Source organism: Panthera tigris, chromosome D4 (genome assembly GCF_018350195.1).
Source record: "Panthera tigris isolate Pti1 chromosome D4, P.tigris_Pti1_mat1.1, whole genome shotgun sequence".
In the NCBI taxonomy this organism is placed as follows: domain Eukaryota; kingdom Metazoa; phylum Chordata; class Mammalia; order Carnivora; family Felidae; genus Panthera; species Panthera tigris.
The window spans coordinates 53451205-53464197 of record NC_056672.1 but is presented as its reverse complement, the minus strand read 5'-3'; the positions used below and the strand labels follow the sequence as shown (position 1 = coordinate 53464197).

General features: G+C 40.0%; 1 non-coding gene across 1 annotated transcript; it reads left to right on the top strand.

Moving 5' to 3' along the window:
* The first annotated feature begins 11395 nt into the window (after positions 1-11395).
* On the top strand, positions 11396-11500 carry LOC122233307. The gene has a single exon (XR_006210868.1). It is a non-coding gene; the product is annotated as a U6 spliceosomal RNA (small nuclear RNA).
* The last annotated feature ends 1493 nt before the right edge of the window (positions 11501-12993 follow it).

Here is a 12993-nt window from a genome sequence, read left to right as displayed (position 1 = left end):
AGAGACAGAAAAAATAATCAGTGACTACCGGTGGGTCAGGAAGGGAAGACAAGGGTTGAATAGGTGAAGTGGGGGGGATTTTTAGAGTGATAAAAATATTCTATTTGATACTACAGTTTTGGATATAAGACACAGTTCATTCATTTAAAACTATTGAACTTCGCAACACGAAGAATAAACCTTACTGTATGCACGTTTTATAAAATAATTTGAGCTTTTAGGAATTACAGAATGGAGTGCATAATATGAAAACAATGTAACTGTACTATAAGTATGTCAAACAATCTGGGGGAAAAGGTGTTGATTTTAAAATTTTGGAAAGAAAATGAACATAGGGTATACTCTAGTTAATGAAATTTTTTCTTACGAGTGTGCCAATTAATAATTCTGATATTTCTACACTTGTATACTGGAATTAAACTATAACAAATGATGGCAGATGAAAGACCAGTTTCCTAACTGTTGAAATGGAAGTTTGCAGATAAACGAGTTAAGCAAGCTAGAATGATCCATGTGGCAATGGATTAGAATCAGAGATCACACTAAATTCATAGTTAGATTAATATCTATCTACTGACAGTTATATTTGTCAATGTATGTATGTTAGTACACATGCATGTATTTCTTTATTCTGTCAGCTGAAAAGAACCTAAAAATGACATCCGAGTAGCTCTGAGCATACCTTCCACCCAGATCTTGGCTTCTAATATCATTCTCCAGTAAAATGAGTTGCGGCTCCTTGGAGAAATGTTTGATTCTAAGAAAGAGGAAATATATAAGATGAGACTGTATCATTGTATAGTAAAGAAAGAAAGGGTGTGCCCCCCCCAAATAAAATATAAAATAAAATAAAATACCACAATGGGGAGGTATGTCAGTGGAATACAGGAACCAATTGAATGAAACTCCCAATGGTCACAACAGGAATAATCTGAGCAAAAAAAGTAGTACTGATCTGTAGCCAAAAGGGTCAAATACGTATCTGTGAATCTATGCTGATGTAAAGAAATGAATGGATAAATAAATGCAGATGTGAGACAAAATTCCTGTTAAGAAGAATTGAAAAATAATTTACGTAGGTAGTTTAACCATGAGGAAGCCGAGTATTGCTCACCACTTCTTACATGTGGGCTGTGCATAGTAACTTCAAAAGAATACAGTGTGGAAAAGGGATGGGGGTAGAGATACTTTACAGTGGAGAAATCTGATAATCACTACCTCAGGTGATCATTAATATCAACAGTGATTAAGGCACATTATTATTTATTCCTGATGTGATAAGAATGGTACCTTTCCTTGTGATTTCCCTCCTGGAATCCCATAACCTCATGTTAATAATGAAGAAGACATCAGGAAAATCTCAATAGAAACACATTCTACAAAATATCTGACTGTCTTCAACAACAAGGAAAGTGTAAGAAACTGATATAGTCAAGAAGAATCTAGAGAGACATGACAACTAGTTGGAATGTGGTACCTTGGTTGGGATTCTGGAAGAGAAAAAGGAAATTAGGGAAAAACTCAATCTGAATAACAATATATAATAATAATACATCGAGAGGTTCCGGAAGATGGCGGCGTAGGAGGACGCGGGGCTCACAGCGCGTCCTGCCGATCACTTAGATTCCACCTACACCTGCCTAAAGAACCCAGAAAACCGCCAGAGGATTAGCAGAAGGGAGTCTCCGGAGTCAAGCGCAGACCAGAGGCCCACGGAAGAGGGTAGGAAGGGCGGCGAGGCGGTGCGCGCTCCACGGACTGGCGGGAGGGAGCCGGGGCGGAGGGGCGGCTCGCCGGCCAAGCAGAGCCCCCGAGTCGGGCTGGCAAAAGCGGAGGGGCCGGACAGACTGTGTTCCGACAGCAAGCGCGACTTAGCGTCTGGGAGGTCATAAGTTAACAGCTCTGCGCGGAAAGCGGGAAGGCTGGAGGACAAAGGGAGGGAGAGCTGCCGAGCCCCCGGACGGCAGAGCTCAGCTTGGCGGGGAACAAAGGCGCCAGCGCCATCTCCCCCGCCCATCCCCCAGCCAAAATCCCAAAGGGAACCAGTTCCTGCCAGGGAACTTGCTCGCTCCGCGCAAACACCCAACTCTGTGCTTCTGCGGAGCCAAACCTCCGGCAGCGGATCTGACTCCCTCCCGCTGCCACAGGGCCCCTCCTGAAGTGGATCACCTAAGGAGAAGCGAGCTAAGCCTGCCCCTCCAGCCCCCGTGCACCTTGCCTACCCACCCCAGCTAATACGCCAGATCCCCAGCAACACAAGCCTGGCAGTGTGCAAGTAGCCCAGACGGGACACGCCACCCCACAGTGAATCCCGCCCCTAGGAGAGGGGAAGAGAAGGCACACACCAGTCTGACTGTGGCCCCAGCAGTGGGCTGGGGGCAGACATCGGGTCGGACTGCGGCCCCGCCTACTAACTCCAGTTATACACCACAGCACAGGGGAAGTGCACTGCAGGTCCTCACCACGCCAGGGACTCTCCAAAATGACCAAACGGAAGAATTCCCCTCAGAAGAATCTCCAGGAAATAACAACAGCTAATGAACTGATCAAAAAGGATTTAAATAATATAACAGAAAGTGAATTTAGAATAATAGTCATAAAATTAATCACTGGGCTTGAAAACAGTATACAGGACAGCAGAGAATCTCTTGCCACAAAGATCGAGGGACTAAGGAACAGTCACGAGGAGTTGAAAAACGCTTTAAACGAATTGCAAAACAAAATGGAAACCACGATGGCTCGGCTTGAAGAGGCAGAGGAGAGAATAGGTGAACTAGAAGATAAAGTTATGGAGAAAGAGGAAGCTGAAAGAAAGAGAGATAAAAAAATCCAGGAGTATGAGGGGAAAATTAGAGAACTAAGTGATACACTAAAAAAAAATAATATACGCATAATTGGTATCCCAGAGGAGGAAGAGAGAGGGAAGGGTGCTGAAGGGGTACTTGAAGAAATTATAGCTGAGAACTTCCCTGAACTGGGGAAGGAAAAAGGCATTGAAATCCAAGAGGCACAGAGAACTCCCTTCAGACGTAACTTGAATCGATCTTCTGCACGACATATCATAGTGAAACTGGCAAAATACAAGGATAAAGAGAAAATTCTGAAAGCAGCAAGGGATAAACGTGCCCTCACATATAAAGGGAGACCTATAAGACTCGTGACTGATCTCTCCTTTGAAACTTGGCAGGCCAGAAAGGCTTGGCACGATATCTACAGTGTGCTAAACAGAAAAAATATGCAGCCGAGAATCCTTTATCCAGCAAGTCTGTCATTTAGAATAGAAGGAGAGATAAAGGTCTTCCCAAACAAACAAAAACTGAAGGAATTTGTCACCACGAAACCAGCCCTACAAGAGATCCTAAGGGGGATCCTGTGAGACAAAGTACCAGAGACATCACTACAAGCATAAAACATACAGACATCACAATGACTCTAAACCCATATCTTTCTATAATAACACTGAATGTAAATGGATTAAATGCGCCAACTAAAAGACATAGGGTATCAGAATGGATAAAAAAACAAGACCCATCTATTTGCTGTCTACAAGAGACTCATTTGAGATCTGAGGACACCTTTAGATTGAGAGTGAGGGGATGGAGAACTATTTATCATGCTCCTGGAAGCCAAAAGAAAGCTGGAGTAGCCATACTTATATCAGACAAACTAGACTTTAAATTAAAGGCTGTAACAAGAGATGAAGAAGGGCATTATATAATAATCACAGGGTCTATCCACCAGGAAGAGCTAACTATTATAAATGTCTATGCGCCAAATACCCGAGCCCCCAGATATATAAAACAATTACTCATAAACATAAGCAACCTTATTGATAAGAATGTGGTCATTGCAGGGGACTTTAACACCCCACTTACAGAAATGGATAGATCATCTAGACACACAGTCAATAAAGAAGCAAGGGCCCTGAATGATACATTGGATCAGATGGACTTGACAGATATATTTAGAACTCTGCATCCCAAAGCAACAGAATATACTTTCTTCTCGAGTGCACATGGAACATTCTCCAAGATAGATCATATACTGGGTCACAAAACAGCCCTTCATAAGTTTACAAGAATTGAAATTATACCATGCATACTTTCAGACCACAATGCTATGAAGCTTGAAATCAACCACAGGAAAAAGTCTGGAAAACCTCCAAAAGCATGGAGGTTAAAGAACACCCTACTAACGAATGAGTGGGTCAACCAGGCAATTAGAGAAGAAATTAAAACATATATGGAAACAAACGAAAATGAAAATACAACAATCCAAACGCTTTGAGATGCAGCGAAGGCAGTCCTGAGAGGAAAATACATTGCAATCCAGGCCTATCTCAAGAAACAAGAAAAATCCCAAATACAAAATCTAACAGCACACCTAAAGGAAATAGAAGCAGAACAGCAAAGGCAGCCTAAACCCAGCAGAAGAAGAGAAATCATAAAGATCAGAGCAGAAATAAACAATATAGAATCTAAAAAAACTGTAGAGCAGATCAACGAAACCAAGAGTTGGTTTTTTGAAAAAATAAACAAAATTGACAAACCTCTAGCCAGGCTTCTCAAAAAGAAAAGGGAGATGACCCAAATAGATAAAATCATGAATGAAAATGGAATGATCACAACCAATCCCTCAGAGATACAAACAATTATCAGGGAATACTATGAAAAATTATATGCCAGCAAATTGGACAACCTGGAAGAAATGGACAAATTTCTAAACACCCACACTCTTCCAAAACTCAATCAGGAGGAAATAGAAAGCTTGAACAGACCCATAACCAGCGAAGAAATTGAATCGGTTATCAAAAATCTCCCAACAAATAAGAGTCCAGGACCAGATGGCTTCCCAGGGGAGTTCTACCAGACATTTAAAGCAGAGATAATACCTATCCTTCTCAAGCTATTCCAAGAAATAGAAAGGGAAGGAAAACTTCCAGACTCATTCTATGAAGCCAGTATTACTTTGATTCCTAAACCAGACAGAGACCCAGTAAAAAAAGAGAACTACAGGCCAATATCCCTGATGAATATGGATGCAAAAATTCTTAATAAGATACTAGCAAATCGAATTCAACAGCATATAAAAAGAATTATTCACCATGATCAAGTGGGATTCATTCCTGGGATGCAGGGCTGGTCCAACATTCACAAATCGATCAACGTGATACATCACATTAACAAAAAAAAAGAGAAGAACCATATGATCCTGTCAATCGATGCAGAAAAGGCCTTTGACCAAATCCAGCACCCTTTCTTAATAAAAACCCTTGAGAAAGTCGGGATAGAAGGAACATACTTAAAGATCATAAAGGCCATTTATGAAAAGCCCACAGCTAACATCATCCTCAACAGGGAAAAACTGAGAGCTTTTTCCCTGAGATCAGGAACACGACAGGGATGCCCACTGTCACCGCTGCTGTTTAATATAGTGCTGGAAGTTCTAGCATCAGCAATCAGACAACAAAAGGAAATCAAAGGCATCAAAATTGGCAAAGATGAAGTCAAGCTTTCGCTTTTTGCAGATGACATGATATTATACATGGAAAATCCGATAGACTCCACCAAAAGTCTGCTAGAACTGATACATGAATTCAGCAAAGTTGCAGGATACAAAATCAATGTGCAGAAATCAGTTGCATTCTTATACACTAACAATGAAGCAACAGAAAGACAAATGAAGAAACTGATCCCATTCACAATTGCACCAAGAAGCATAAAATACCTAGGAATAAATCTAACCAAAGATGTAAAAGATCTGTATGCTGAAAACTATAGAAAGCTTATGCAGGTAATTGAAGAAGATATAAAGAAATGGAAAGACATTCCATGCTCATGGATTGGAAGAATAAATATTGTCAAAATGTCAATACTACCCAAAGCTATCTACACATTCAATGCAATCCCAATCAAAATTGCACCAGCATTCTTCTCGAAGCTAGAACAAGCAATCCTAAAATTCATATGGAACCACAAAAGGCCCCGAATAGCCAAAGTAATTTTGAAGAAGAAGACCAAAGCAGGAGGCATCACAATCCCAGACTTTAGCCTCTACTACAAAGCTGTCATCATCAAGACAGCATGGTATTGGCATAAAAACAGACACATAGACCAATGGAATAGAATAGAAACCCCAGAACTAGACCCACAAACGTATGGCCAACTCATCTTTGACAAAGCAGGAAAGAACATCCAATGGAAAAAAGACAGTCTCTTTAACAAATGGTGCTGGGAGAACTGGACAGCAACATGCAGAAGGTTGAAACTAGACCACTTTCTCACACCATTCACAAAAATAAACTCAAAATGGATAAAGGACCTGAATGTGAGACAGGAAACCATCAAAACCTTAGAGGAGAAAGCAGGAAAAGACCTCTCTGACCTCAGCCGTAGCAATCTCTTACTTGGCACATCCCCAAAGGCAAGGGAATTAAAAGCAAAAGTGAATTACTGGGACCTTATGAAGATAAAAAGCTTCTGCACAGCAAAGGAAACAACCAACAAAACTAAAAGGCAACCAACGGAATGGGAAAAGATATTTGCAAATGACACATCGGACAAAGGGCTAGTATCCAAAATCTATAAAGAGCTCATCAAACTCCACACCAGAAAAACAAATAACCCAGTGAAGACATGGGCAGAAAACATGAATAGACACTTCTCTAAAGAAGACATCCGGATGGCCAACAGGCACATGAAAAGATGTTCAACGTCGCTCCTTATCAGGGAAATACAAATCAAAACCACACTCAGATACCACCTCACGCCAGTCAGAGTGGCCAAAATGAAGAAATCAGGAGACTATAGATGCTGGAGAGGATGTGGAGAAACGGGAACCCTCTTGCACTGTTGGTGGGAATGCAAATTGGTGCAGCCGCTCTGGAAAACAGTATGGAGGTTCCTCAGAAAATTAAAAATAGACCTACCCTATGACCCAGCAATAGCACTGCTAGGAATTTATCCAAGGGATACAGGAGTACTGATGCATAGGGGCACCTGTACCCCAATGTTTATAGCGGCACTCTCAACAATAGCCAAATTATGGAAAGAGCCTAAATGTCCATCAACTGATGAATGGATAAAGAAATTGTGGTTTATATACACAATGGAATACTACGTGGCAATGAGAAAAAATGAAATATGGCCTTTTGTAGCAACGTGGATGGAACTGGAGAGTGTGATGCTAAGTGAAATAAGCCATACAGAGAAAGACAGATACCATATGGTTTCACTCTTATGTGGATCCTGAGAAACATAACAGAAACCCATGGGGGAGGGGAAGGAAAAAAAAAAAAAAAAAAAAGAGGTTAGAGTGGGAGAGAGCCAAAGCATTAGAGACTGTTAAAAACTGAGAACAAACTGAGGGTTGATGGGGGGTGGGAGGGAGGGCAGGGTGGGTGATGGGTATTGAGGAGGGCACCTTTTGGGATGAGCACTGGGTGTTGTATGGAAACCAATTTGACAGTAAATTTCATATATTAAAAAATAAAAAAAAATTAAAAAAAAAAAATAAAATAAAATAAAATGGGAAAAAAAAAATAATACATCGATATTGGTTGATTAACTGTAACGATGTTACCATACTAATATAAGATGATAATGGAAAAACTGAATGTAGGTTATATGGGAACTCAACTCACTATTTTCATAATCTTCCTGTTAATCTAAAATTGTTCTAGAAAATGGTTTAGCAAGAACTTCAAAATGATTATCCACTTGGATTCTTTGTAATATTTCTCATGCAACATCTCTCTTATACAATATCATATTGGCCTTCCCAGCATGAAGTTAATGTGCTTATCTCTGAAACTAAGCCCCTGAATTTCGTGGGAGTGTTCCTCCTGACTCTTCTCTTTCCACATTCAATGCTTAAGTCTCACTGTCGCCTACTAAGATTCAAATTCAAATTTGGCTCCTCATGCTGCCTCACTTCCCATCCTTGGAATCTCCCTAAAGCTTCCTGTAGCCACTCACTCTGCCCTCATACCTCCCACTTGGCCTCGGGTGGAAGAATAGGAGAGAAGGAAATAGATGCTGGTCCCTTGAATGTATAAAAAGGTGATGTAATTTGAATGTTAGTTAATTGTGTCCAAGAATTTTAACCATGCAAGAAGTATTGAGTATCTACTCTATAACCAAGCTCTTAACAGACATTTGTTTTGATTTGGTTTCATTTCTTTTTCACGTATATGTTGAGTATTTTTCTTACTAGCTGAGTAGTTTATCAATTTTCTTAACTAAATAGTTATTATCTTCTAATAACGGGGAAATGAAAGGGTCCTCAGGTCTGATTTAGCCAGGCATCAATGAGCAATAAACCTTTGGTCGTTGATGACTGTGCTAGTTATTCAGTTTAATTGCACTATTTTAGTGTATGCTGTGTTGCACCCTCATGTTACTTTTCAGAACTGAAGGAATGATTCTACTGGTTGCTGGAGTGCTGCAGATACAGACAGCCTATCTCCATCTGTTTGGGCTGCTATAACAATTACCATGTGTTGGGTGGCTTATAGACAACACTTATTTCTACAGTTGTGGAGGCTGGGAAGTCAAAGATCTTGGCAACAGCAGATTCAGTGTGGTGGCTGGTAAGAGTCCATTTCTTGGTTTATAGATGGTGCTATCACCTCATGGGGTGGAAGGGACAAGCTAGCTCTCTGGGGTCTCCTTTTCAGAAGCCCTAATCCCAATCAGAATTGCGCTCTCATGACCTAACACCTCCCAAAGGCCCCACCTCCTAAAATCATCACCTTGTGGATTAGAATTTTGGCGTATGAATTTGGTGCAGGGGATATAAATCTACAGACTATAGCACAGCCTTATCTGCCAATTCTCTGCGAGTTGCCTTCAGCCAAAGAGAGCCACTTTTCCTCTGGTCATACTTTCTTCTGAAACCTGGGACTGGTTATATAAACCTTGCTCCATGTCCCAACATGAGAAAGCTCTGGAGGACCATTCTTGCTTTATAGCCCCTTGTGGAATGGCAGAGGCCTTGTATGACTTCATCGTAGTCCAGTTTCTTCCTCAGCCTAATTTTATTTCCTCCTGTTTCCCTTCAAGAACACACCCTAGTAAGCTCACTGTACTCAAATAAAGCTCAGAGTTTGTATACTAGGAAATTCAGCTCATTACAGACAGTGCCAGATATGGGTCCAGAAAGATGTGAAGGGATTTTGGAACTGTATCTACAGCCAGGTGCTGGCAAGGAGAATCCAGGTAGTTGGTTTGAGTATGAGTAGACATTAGCCCAAGGTAGCAATGTGGTTGCTCAGACTTTCACTGGTAGTGAAGTGTATGTTATACTTGAGAACAAGTTAGTAATTTGCTAGATGTATCAGTCTGTGAGACATTTAGGAGAAAGAGTAATGAAAAAGAAGATACTTGTTGGTGGGAGTAATTGATGTTCTGAAGAAAGATAATAAAAATGGCAAGTGACTAATCAATTAAAAGCTTAGAGTAAAAGCCATTGGACCTTCTTGGGGTCATATAAAGAGATCCCAGCATCCCTATAGCTTGAGATCAAGAAAAGTTGAGAGTCAGGTCCAGAGCTATCCATAAGTGTAAAAGGGCTTCAAGAAGCTTTATATGCTCGATCTGGACAGGTCTCCAGTGGTGAGGAAAGCACCCTGACTAGGGAAGAAAGGAACTCTGTGCATGATATCAGGGTATTCGGGTTTATACACCTGAAAGTCTTTAATATCCATATCACCTTAAGTCTCTGAGGAAGCAGAAGTGGCCTACTCCTCCTTGGTAAGCTAGCGCTCTTCCTAGCTTTAAGATGATAGAGGAGTTTGTGGTGACAAGGCAGCATTAATCTTTGAAGATCTGTTTCCATCTCTTCTCCTGGCGACGGACCAGTAATTTGGTCTATCCTCCTTGAAATCCTATCTCAAATTTATGATAGTATATGGATGTTAAGATAAATGAGAATCGGGCTAAGGACCATGTACTGAGCCAGGCAGCACTGTTATTGTAGATCTTATTTATCAAGTGAGGAGTAACCAACCTGATGCTTCTTGAAATCTTTTGTCATGAGCTTATTTTAAGCCTCAGTCCTTCAGCTGATATTTGACCAATTGGGCATTGCGATGCTTCAATCCAGAAATGATTGAGAAAATAATTTTTAAGCAACTTCGGTGGTTTCTTTGATAATTTGATTAAAGTTAGGAATTCTTTTCATCACAAATTTCAAATGCACACATGCACCTGAAATATGTGCCATTTTGAGGTTACAAATGAACATCAAGTAAAAAATATTGATTTAGGGCAACTTAGGTTTAAACATACTTAATATCTCAAATTAATATTTGATCTTTTTAAAGGTTATTTGTAGAAAATCAGAGATGCACTGGAATAGATATGTTGGGGCTCATGCTGATATTCTCTTATTTGGAGGAAGTGTTTCAGCTGTGCATTTTGTTCCTGAGATATTAAAAAGGTGATAATGTCACTGTACTACTACCAGAAAAGATGATTTATTTAATTGGACAATAAGATAATGTGATTAGTATAATTTTCCAGAAAGGCAAGAGTGGTCCATTTAAGGTTCATTTCCCACACCATCCTTTTACATTTGAATGAGGGTTAATAAAGAAGAGAATAAAAATGAAATATGAGGATTTTTAGCAGTCTGGTGAAAAGAAAAGCATTTGTCATACTGAATTACCAGTTTCTTGATTTTACTATTTTAAGACCCCCAAAGCATTATAGTTCACTAACCTGTGCCTTGACAATATACTCACTGCAGTAAATTTTTCATTGTAAAGACGTTTTATAAAGAACTTGACCCGTATCATTATATGATGTCTTTTCTTAATAATTTAACAAACACTGACTTCCTGGTGTGAAATGAGCCAATTAAAGTCATTTTAAAAATGCATAAGTATCTCTGGGTTGCTTTCAATTTTAAATAAGAGCAGTATATAATATCCTGCAGCTTAGTTTTTCTATTTGAAAATGTAGCTAATCTGACCACAGTTATTGTTCTCTATCACATATCCCAATTGAATTAAGATTTCAGATCTTCTATGATCTTGTTTTCTAAGTTGGTTTACTAAAGAGATAAGTCCTTCTGAACAATTCCATCTTCCAGTCAACTTGAAAAGCTCTGATCATATATACTCGTGGTTTTTATTCTTTGTTCCTTTCTATTATATTTATTAAGAGAAATATAAACAACATTAGAGCAAATATTCACTTTTAACTTAGTGGGCATAATGTGAAAGAAGATTCCAGCTTCAGTTGATCTCAGAGATTGACCTTGAACCTGGGAATAAAAGTATCCTAAAAAACTGGAAAAAAAAAATACATCTGAAAGGAAGAGTCAGTTGATAAGTGTGGCCTAGTACTCAAACTCTGCTCCTAGAAGGGACATTAGGATTTTTACTAGGGATGCTTGCTTTGGCAGTGCATATGCTAACGTTGGAATGATACAGAGAAGGTTAGCCTGGCCACTGTGCAAAGATGATATGCAAATTTGTGACAGGTTCCATATTAAGTTTTGTTTTTGTTTTTGTTTTTGTTTTTTTTTATGAGTGCAATGAAAATAGGAAGGCCACCTACCTTTGAGACCCTGCCTAAATCCTGGGAACCTTAAATGCTTATGCATTAAATCTCAAAAGCCCAGGTATCTAGTTGTATCATTGCTTCTACTGAAAATATATGAGTAGCGAGACAGAATGATGAATGGCAGCATACCTAATTCTATGCAGGTTCTTTTCTGGTTCTGCTTCCTTCCTGGAGCTAAATGGGGGCGCGGTGGGGGGGGGAGGGAGGGGGAAGGGGCTCAGTCACATGGTCTAGCCAAGGAGGTACGTTTAACATAGCTTTTGGATTGAAGTGAAAACTTCAGAATCAAGGTGAGACCCTGTTGTCTTTATGTCAGCTTCTGCAATGTTTGAAAAAAGCAAGTTCAGTATTTTCCTAAAACTGGAAGGCCCTGTGATTCATTTCCAAAGACATTGGAAAGAGCAATTCAGCAGAACCCCTCAGCCTGGCAAATAGTCCCTGATGAGCAGGCAGTAGAGGCAAGCTTTGTCCTTATATGCATGCTTCCTGTTACTGTGCAAATCGGGTCACCTAGTAACATCTAACGCTGATTTACCTCTTGTTTAACTTCCAGTGAATCCGTGTCTGTGTCTTGAGAAGCAGCTAGGATTTATTTGTAAATATAGGAAATGTAGTTTTACTCTGTTGGCTATAGGAAGTTCTATGCTACTTCTTGATAGGAATTAAAACACTGATAGGAAAAGACAGAATTATTTCTCCTCCTTCACTATAGTGCACAGCAGAGTCACAGGAGTGCAAAGATTACAGGGAATCTTTGGCAGAAGCTAAGTGCAAGCAGCAGTGGAGCAGAAAAGATGTTTGGCAGAGGAACCTGGATGAGACAGTAGTGCCTAAGGAAGTAGCATTGCTGAGCATAAATCGTAAGACTTATGCGGATGAAGTGAATTGAGAAACAGTAATAGTACCTTGCAGAAGTATCTGTGTCTTTCAGGAACTGCAGCATCCAATGAAAGTAACATAGGTGTCCAGCAGTAGGGATGGTGGTAACCAGGGAGTGTGGTGGTATGTTACAGTCCGAAAAGCAGAGGCCATCTGAAGCAGAAATTAGCGTGGGGAGAATATATACCACCACCACTACCACCAATAGTAGAGATTTGATATTCTACTTCATGAGAATATGATAAGGTGTCTGTGGCATAGGCTCCATAATGTATTGCTTCTGGCTGCTTCCCCCAAGTACAGTTCCTTTTCTCAGTTGAATCCTTCTTAAGTAAAATGAGTACCATGACCCTGTTATTGTTACCGTTTTATTAAGGATTCTCTTTAGATTTTGTACATATACTATACTATGAAGACTTGTGTCCCCTCCAAATTCACGTGTTGAAATTTTAACCCCCAAAGATGTTGGTAGACATGGGGCTTTTTGCAGCTACTTAAGTCATGAGGGGGGAGTCCTCATTAATGAATTAGGGCCTTTATAAAA